Source organism: Triticum dicoccoides, chromosome 2B (genome assembly GCF_002162155.2).
Source record: "Triticum dicoccoides isolate Atlit2015 ecotype Zavitan chromosome 2B, WEW_v2.0, whole genome shotgun sequence".
Taxonomy (NCBI): domain Eukaryota; kingdom Viridiplantae; phylum Streptophyta; class Magnoliopsida; order Poales; family Poaceae; genus Triticum; species Triticum dicoccoides.
The window spans coordinates 108926347-108935890 of record NC_041383.1 but is presented as its reverse complement, the minus strand read 5'-3'; the positions used below and the strand labels follow the sequence as shown (position 1 = coordinate 108935890).

Genomic DNA, 9544 nt, shown 5'->3' with positions numbered 1-9544 from the left:
TCATGTAACCAACCAGGACTACAGATATCAATACATATAGTGCTTCTTCCAGCCCGAGCCGAAGCCCTCTGTTTTTTCCCTCCTCTCTGTTTTCTTCCCCTCTTGCTCGAGCTCCCACCTCCATTTTTGCCAAAAATTTCCAACATTTGAAGAAACCCCATCCATCCAAGTGATCACAAAGGTTAGCAACTCTATCCTTTCATCTCTCATTGCTACATTAGCTCTTGCAATACTCTATAAGTATAGTGATTTGTGAGTTTTTAGTTCAGGAGGAATTATATATATGTTGTAGTTTATTTGATTTATATTAAATTTGAGGTAAAAATAACTCTTAGTTTGCATATGTAGGTGTGGTTTACTTAGTGCCTTCCCGTCTCCGTCCTAACCACTGTCGATCACCCACACCGTCCCGTCGCCGGCACCACCTTGTGGTGAGCCTCTTGTTCTTATCTTATTAATATAATAAAAAAAATCATGTTTGTGTTATTTAGATATATAGTTACTTGTATAATTATCTTACCCGTACGTTGTTTGTTATACATAGTGCCATGGTTTTGATATCCGTCCCCGTGGGCCCTCGTCCGGGTTATGATTCGGATGTGGTATATTCTCTTTTATAACTATTTGTTGCATTTTGTGTTTATGACAAATTATGCCCATCAAGTTGACATAGATATTTTTATCTAGGAGGTATATGAACCGGAAATTCCAACCGACCCTATTGTCGAGAAGTTAAATTTAGTTGAAAAATAAAATGAGTATTTGAAAGTAAAATTGAAAAGAATTGAGGGGGATAAGATGAAATTGGACATGCATGTTGCTGATGCCGTCGATGATCACAAGATCAAGATGGAGAAAATGCGCTTGAAGATTAGAAATATTAGAAAATATGCCATCGATAGTGAGGCTTGGTATTATTATGCTATTGGATCAATTGTTACCCTAGTTGCGATCTTGATATCATTTGTTGTTGCATTTAAATGCTTTAGCTAGAGAGATATTTGTATGTTGTTTTATGAGAATAAGTGTTGTATGAACTTTATGTACGAGCTTCATGTATGAACTTGTATTAATTTGGTCTTGTCGGTGCTATGTAAATGAAGATGAGTCGGCAATGGATGTACGTTAACCGATGCTCTCCCCAGTTCATTAATGGTGTGCATACTTTTTTACTTGCGGCTAAGGCAAACAAGCGGGCGGATGGTTTTATGCCTTGTCCATGTGCTAACTGTAAGAATGATCTGAATTACTCTAAGTCAAGAACCATTCATGTCCACCTATTTGAGTCTGGTTTCATGCCCCACTATAATGTTTGGACCAAGGACGGAGAAAGAGGGATTATGATGGAAGACAATGAAGAAGAAGAGGACGCCGACAGCTATCCTGGCCATGGGTTCCCTGAATACGATGGTACAACAATGGGGGAAGAAGCTGAGCCGGCAATGCAGGAAGAAGCTGAAGAAGAGGCATAAGATGAGCCCGCTAATGATCTAGGTCGGGCCATTGCCGATGCAAAGAGAAACCGCGCAAGTGAAAAGGAGGAGAAGAAGTTGCAACGCATGTTAGAGGATCATAAGAAATTTTTGTACCCAAATTGCGAAGATGACAAGAAAAAGCTGGGCACCACACTGGAATTGCTGCAATGGAAGGCAAAGAATGATGTATCTGACAAGGGATTTGGAAAGTTGCTGATAATATTAAAGAAGATGCTTCCAAAGGACAACGAATTACCCGAGAGTACGTACGAAGCAAAGAAGGTTGTCTGCCCTCCAGGAATAGAGGTGCAGAAGATACATGCACGCCCTAAAGACTGCATCCTCTACCATGGTGAGTATGAGGATTTGAACACGTGCCCGGTATGCGGTGCATTGCGCTATAATATCAGCCGCAATGACCCTAGCAATGTCGAGGGCGAGCGCCCCAGGAAGAAGATTCCTGCCAAGGTGATCTGGTATGCTCCTATAATACCATGGTTGAAACGTTTGTTCCAAAATAAAGAGCATGCCAAGTCAATGTGATGGCATAGAGAAGACCGTAAGAAAGACGACAAGTTGAGAGTACCCGCTGACGGGTCGCAGTGGAGAAAAATTGAGAGAAAGTACTGGGAGGACTTTGTAGGTGATGCAAGGGACGTATGGTTTGGTCTAAGCGCAGATGGCATTAATCCTTTTGGAGAGGAGAGCAGCAACCATAGCACCTGGCATGTGACTCTATGTATGTATAACCTTCCTCCTTGGTTGTGCATGAAGCGGAAGTTCATTATGATACCAGTGCTGATCCAAGGGCCTAAGCAACCCGGCAACGATATTGATGTGTACCTAAGGCCATTAAATGAAGAACTCTCACAACTGTGGAATGAAAAAGGTGCACGTGTGTGGGATGAGCACAAACAAGAATAATTTGACCTACATGCATTGCTGTTTGTGACCATCAATGATTGGCCTGTTCTCAGTCACCATTCAGGACAGACAAACAAGGGATACCACGCATGCACGCACTGTTTGGATGATACTGACAGTATATATTTGGATAATTGTAAGAAGAATGTGTACCTGGGACATCGTCGATTTCTTCCGAGCAGGCATCCCATAAGAAAGAAAGGCAAGTATTTCAAAGGCAAGGCAGATCACCAGATGAAGCCTCGCCACCATACCGGTTATGGTGTACATGATATGGTGAAGGATTTGAAGGTAATCTTTGGAAAGGGCCCTGGCGGACAATCTGTTCCGAATGATGCTGACGGACGTGCACCCATGTGGAAGAAGAAATCTATATTTTGGGACCTGCCCTATTGGAAAGACCTAGAGGCCCGCTCTGCAATCGACGTGATGCACTTGACGAAGAATCTTTGCGTGACCCTGCTTGACTTCTTGGGCGTGTATGGGAAGACAAAAGATACACCGGAGGCACGGGAGGACCAGCAATGTATGCACGGAAAAGACGGCATACATCAGGGTCAGGCCAGCTACACTCTTACCAAAGAAGAGAAGGAAATCTTCTTTGAATGCCTTCTTAGTATTTTCTCACTGAAGCACACTACACAGTTCTACAAAATTCCGCCTTGGTGGCTCAGTATATGGAGGAACACAAGAATATTCTAAGCTCCAAATACCCGGAGTAGTCTGAAGACTGGATTATACGTGAACAAACGAGGACTTTCGCCGGTTGGTTGCAGACACGTGCCATGCATGATGCCGATATTGAAGATGACCTATACTTGCTGTCCCAGGTACCATCTTCGAATGTAATGACTCTCAAAGGGTACGAGATAAATGGGAATACATTTTACATGATCGCCCAAGATAAAAAGAGCACCAACCAAAACAGTGGTGTCCGCTTTGACGCAGCAACCAGTAGGGAAAGGACATATATTATGGTTACATAGAGGAGATATGGGTACTTGACTATGGACCTGATTTGAAGGTCCCTTTGTTTCAGTGCAAATGGGTCAATATGACAGGAGGCAGCGTAAAGGAAGACCCGCAGTATGGAATGACAACAGTGGATCTCAACAAACTTGCATACGCAGACGAACCATTTGTCCTAGCCAATGATGTGGCGCAGGTTTTCTATGTGAAGGATGTGTCTACCAAGCCGAGAAAAAGAAAAGATAAGGAAGTGAATACATCATACGATGAGCGAAAGCGCCACATAGTTCTTTCAGGGAAAAGAAACATCGTGGGAGTGGATGACAAGACAGACATGTCAGAAGATTATGAAAAGTTTCATGAAATTGCTCCCTTCAGAGTGAATATTGACCCGAGCATCCAGTTAAATGATGAAGATTGTCCATGGTTACAGCGCAAAGGGACACACCCAAAGATAAAGTTTCACACCCAAAGACAGTAGGGAATCTTTGTAATAGTTAGGGTGCTTATGTGTTTTGCATTTGAAACGTGTACTTTTGTGCTTCGGACAAACGTGTACCTTTCTGACTTCATTTGCTAATTTTTAGCTCATTTACTGTTCTTTTGAGCTAAATGACCCTGAAATTGGAAAGTCATCTGTTACAAAGGCAATTTATTTTTTTAACTTATTACAACTACATACTTTTTGTGCGTTCAGTATGCACCATTTAAAGCCACGTCATCAACTTTCAACCCTTTCTGACATCATTTGTTATTTTTCATGCATTTTCTGATTTTTTAGCTAAATGACCCTGAAATTGAAAAGCACTACAAATGAACTCTAAAAAGGTTGAAAGTTGGTATGGTATCATCATTTCACCCACATAACATGTGCAAAAGAGTAGAGAGGGTTACAGCAAAAACTGGATCCACTTCGTGTACAAAATGGACAATCTCTTTTGAAGTATGAGGGTTTTGGACGAATAATCATCTGTTATCAAGACATTTCATTTTTTTAAATAACCTAAGTATTATCAAATTGAATATAATGATAAAACACACTAATATTAAACATAAGAAAAAAGAATCACTAAAAAAATCTATTTTTAAAGTAAAGTTATTCCCAAAGTAGTGATTCACACAAATTTCAAATAATTCAAATTTGAACTATTCAAATTTGCAAACTACTGGCACTAACAGAAAGTTTGTAAGTTTTGGTACCTAAAGCAAAAATATTCATGAAGAAATTCTAAATACAGCGAAAAATAACTCAGAAATAAATAAAAGAAAATAAATAAAGCAGAAAAGAAAAAAAGAAAAAACAAATTAAAAAAAGCCCGCCTACTGGGCCACAGCGGCCTGCATACGACTAGAAACCCAACCTGTAGTTGGGCCAGGATACAGGCCCGCTAGCCCAGTAGGCCCAACAGGGCAGAGTAGGAGAGGTAGGCGAGAGGTAGGCCGAGAAGGCCTGCATTGGAGAGGAGCTCAGTGCCCGCGCCGGGGCTTATAAACTGGCCACGGCGCTCCTCGACTAGCGAGGTGGGACTAAACTTGCGCATCGCCAGAAGCCAGCGCACCCTTTAGTACCGGGTCGTGGCTCCAACCGGTACTAAAGGGGGGGGGGGGCTTTAGTACCGGTTGGGGCCATGACCCGGTACTAAAGGGGGTGCCCTTCCCGCCGGTTCGTCTGGCCAAAACAGCACTTTAGTACCGGTTGGTGGATACAACCGGTACTAAAGGTGCCTCCTATATAAGAAACACTTGAAAAAATTTCAGTTTCTCATCTCCCACTTTTGTCTGCTTCGACATCGCCGTCGCCCCGTCCCGTGCCGTCGCCTGTCGCCGTCCCCGTCGACGCCCCGGCCCTGCTGGAGGTGGTACGTCACCATGTCAGGGAGGAGGTCGAGCACGTTCGTGGCTACATGGCTGCTATGGACGTCAGGTTCTCCAATATCTGGCAGGTTCTTCGGGGATCTCACCCGAGCTATGATCTATGGTGGTTCCTTCTCTTTGGGTGTCCACCGCACGCGCCTCAGGAACAACGAGTGAACTAGATAATTCGATAGTATTCGATCTATATTAGCTAGCTAGTGATGTATTCAATAATATTCGAGATGATGTATTCGAGATTATATATATTATTCGGTAATATTCGAGACGATGATGTATTCGAGATTATATTTGATGATGCATATTAATTATCTACTATGATTCAGTTTTTTCTTTCGAGATGCATATATATTATCTACTATTATTCGCGATGCATATCAATTATCTACTATTATTTCAGATGTGTACTAAATTGTTTTATATTTCTTCTAGATTAGTTAAATAAAAGCTATGACAGACAATACCGGCAGAAACGAAGGAGAAGAGGCTATGTTCGAGCTCATACGCTCCCCGAGCCGGCCAGATGATTAGAATGAAGAAGATGACGACTCCCAATATCTGAATAATACCGGGGAGGGTGATATGATATTCGATCGAGACGACCAAATTGATGAAGTACAGAACTATGATGATGATCTTGAAATAGCAAATACCGGCGATGTATGTTTATAGAAGCAAGCATCTGGTGATCATCACGTGTTTGTGTGTGTGTGTATATATATAGGGTGGGTCTATTCTAATAACACCTCTTAAGAGTCTTATTCTGCACATCAATTTCTTATTCTGCTAACACCACCACTCGCCCCCACAACCACGATTCCTTTCGACCAACCCACACCTGCCTCCTCCTCCGGTGCACCCCACCACCATTTGCCACGATTCCCCTCCCCAGATCCACCTTCTGCCCCGCCGGCGTCGCCCTCCCCCGATCCACCTTCTTTCCCGGCCGGCGCCGCCCTCCCCCGATCCACCTTCTTCCCCCGCCGGTGCCGCCCTCCCACAATCCACCTACTTCCACCACCGGTGCCGCTCCATCCGTATCCGGCTTCTTCCCCCGCTGGCGCCGCAGTTGGCGGCACCCCTCGGAGTGACCTGCTCGTGCCGCCCCGCCGCCCCTAACTTCCCCTGCTCGATCTCGCATCTTCTTAAGAGTACAGTTCGGCTCCCGGCGGGCTGATGTTGCCCGGCAGCACCGCCGTGCAGTACGCGCATCGCAGCCATGCGGTTTGCTGGCGACTCTGGACGGGAGATGCTGCGTATGTGCGAGGTTCAGAAGGCCCTGGCGTGCAACTCAGATGGGTTGTGTGCGCGGTTCAGATGGGCCAGAAGCCTCGTGCCGCCGGTCGCCCCTACCTACCCCAGTGCGAGCCCGGCGGCCTTCCTCCACCGCTGGGTCCTCGGGTCTGGTGCAGCCTACCCACCGTCGAGGAGCCCCCCACCCCTTCCTCCCCGCGAGCCCCATGATATGCGCCGACGGGCGTCGGATCCCTGCACCAACCGCCTGGATCCAGCCCACACCCCGCAGCCATGTCGCGCCGTCGAGACTTCCCAGGTACACCACGACGCCTCACCCAAAAACAGATGAACTGCAGGCCACCACCCACGAAGCCTCCGCAGGAGCACTAGTGAGCTGCTCCACATTTAGTGATTGACAGACGTTGGGGAATATGCTCCGCCGGGCATCCGCCGACAAGATCCCATCGGTGAGTCGCCCATTCACCCTCTTCTCCTGATGTGGGTGCAGCACCAGGTGAGTGCCCTTGCAGTTTGATGCAGCACCAGGTGAGCGTCCTGAGCTCGTTCTTGAAGCCCGTGGAAGAGGTGCAGATTCTTGCTGACCGCTCGATTGGCCTCCATCTTCTGTTACTATCCCTCTTACAAGCCAGGTACATTTTGTTTCTTGCTTAGCTAGCTCTCTTCTCACAGATTTTCTTTATGCTAGACACACGCCAGAGTACATGGAGACCAAACGCTGATTTGGGACATTCCAAGCGCACCATGTAGTTTACTGATCTCTTATTGCAATTCGATGTCTAAGTAATATATTTGTCCGTTCACCCTAAAAAAATACAGTATATTTATGCTAGACAAAGGAACAATAGTGAACATTACAGTATAGGAAAACAGAGGTAGCAGGGGATAGAAACACAACTCCACTCGTATATGAAAACAAACAGGTGGAGCAGGGGCCTTCCCTATCGCTCTTGCTCAAAATGAACTCTGTCCGGCACTACACTTCTACACACAAATCCAACCATCTGCATCGTCACCAATAAAAATCAAAATCAAGCTAGTTATACTTATATTTATTCATGACAGGTGGAAGAATATTTCAGTTATGTGTATGGCGCTGATGGCATGAGAATCAGCAAATTTGCACCAGAGCCCGAAGATGATTTGGGAGGTAACATGTCGATTATGCTATCCTGTCTAGTATTTCCAGTTACACATGTGAGCAGATTCAGTTTTTGTGTACTTGCAAGCTCATTAAGCTAATGTACGCATATTTGGTGTGCGTGCGGATCAAGGAAGACGGCAGGCAGGTGAGAAACGGCGCGCGTGTAGGTCAGAAACGCCTCCGTGTGGTTTGCTTGTGGATGCCTCAGAACATGCAGATTGGAGTTTTTTTCCATGTTCTTCAGATTTTTGCTTTCATTGTGCCGGCCGGTTAGCTTGGTCCCCGTTACAGCTCAGATATTTTTGTGCGTTCTATAAGCATCGGTGAAGTTCAGAGTTTTGGGGTGTTCAGTTTACTTCCAAATCACCCTTGTAGTTATTTTTTTGCTGTTCTTACTTTGTTCTTCCTGTGTGATGCAGTTCTCTTCTGTCGGTGCTACAGTGTGATGCTGGGAAGGCGCAAAAGACAGTGCAGTTAGGTGTGTGGTCTCGGGCGTGGACGTGTAGCTCGACAACCATGGACATGCAGCTCGGACGCGTGCGTGCAGCGGTTCAGTGCTCGTGTACTTGTAGGCTTTGGTGTTTTTGCGTGTGGGTATAGTTCGTCATCGCGGCGTGCGGTGTGCAGCTGCAGTTCGTGCAGTGCCTCTACACCCTTGCGCTCGTGCAGGTACGGCTTGTCGTCAACGCCTACATCACTTCCCCTCATTTTTGAAGCCAAGGGATGCTCGGGCGCCATGAACAGAGCGGTAGTTTCCCCTCTTCTCCAACTCCAATGACTCCTCTAGGTCCTCTCCATCGTGCCCGTCACGTAGCAGTGCACTCCAGTGAGCCCAATTTCTCCCCTCTTCTGCAAATGTAGTGCAATGTTGTTTTCTCTTGAGGTTCAGTGCATTGATTTGTGCAGGGAGGAAAACATGGCGTAGGAGGGCTGCAGGAGATGGGTGGCTACACCTGAGGCTAGACACTACAATGGCCGCGCCGCGGTCCACATGCGCCTTGGCCGCTGGACATAAAATGCATATGTGTTCATAGCCTGTGTGTAGTTCCCAAGCGACGCATCTGTAGTTTACTCAAGAAACAGAAAAATACAGAAGAAAAGAAAACAAAGAAGTTCATTTTGTTCTTTCTTTTGAGTTGGCATTCATTTTCCCAGGCGAACGCTAAGATTCCAGTGCAGTGCACCTTGTGTGATTCCATTGCAATGCACTTTCATGATTTTTTATTACAAATGATCACATCTCGTTGTGTGCTCTTATCATTTTTTTAAGAAAATGTTGTGTGCTGTATCAGCAGCGCGCAGCTCACGACACAGGTATTTGCAATTCTCCACCCTGTTGCATGCGGTTTACATCTTGCGAGACAGTTGAATATGACAAAAAAAATGTCATGCCGTTTACTTCTATTTGTGTCGCAGTTCACTTTCCTCCCAATGTGTTTCGAAAGCAGCTATTTGCATCAGAACCTAAAAGTGTGCTTGGTCTTATGGACTCCTCTGTTGTACACTTGGTAAATACAAAATAAAAACATCTCAAAAAAGAAGCTTGCTTCTATATTAGATGTAGTTCACTCGCTCAGTCACTGCGGTCCGCTCGCTTGGTCAACGCGTGTAAAAAATTAATAAGTATGAAAAAAACACAACAAAAACTCATGAGGTTCACTTTTGGTAGTGTTGCGGTTCATTTTCGGGAGTGTTGCGGTCCACTCTTGTTCAAAAAAAAGTTGAAAAAAGATAACAAAAACTTTTGCGAGAAAGTTTATGTCCGACCAAAAGAAATCATGAAGTTCACTTGACTGCCTGCGGTTTCCGTTTGAAGCAGTGCGTTCTTCTGTCCGATGAAAGGTCCACTCGCTTGGTCAACGTGCGTCAAAAATTAATAAGTATAAAAAAGACAACAAGTACTCAT

The 9544-nt window shown here is 45.2% G+C and overlaps 1 long non-coding RNA gene across 1 annotated transcript; it reads left to right on the top strand.

Moving 5' to 3' along the window:
• Positions 1 to 6056: 6056 nt before the first annotated feature.
• LOC119362411 lies at positions 6057 to 8880 on the top strand. Its single transcript, XR_005173384.1, has 4 exons — positions 6057 to 7126; positions 7560 to 7644; positions 8058 to 8464; positions 8545 to 8880. It is a non-coding gene; the product is annotated as an uncharacterized LOC119362411 (long non-coding RNA).
• The last annotated feature ends 664 nt before the right edge of the window (positions 8881 to 9544 follow it).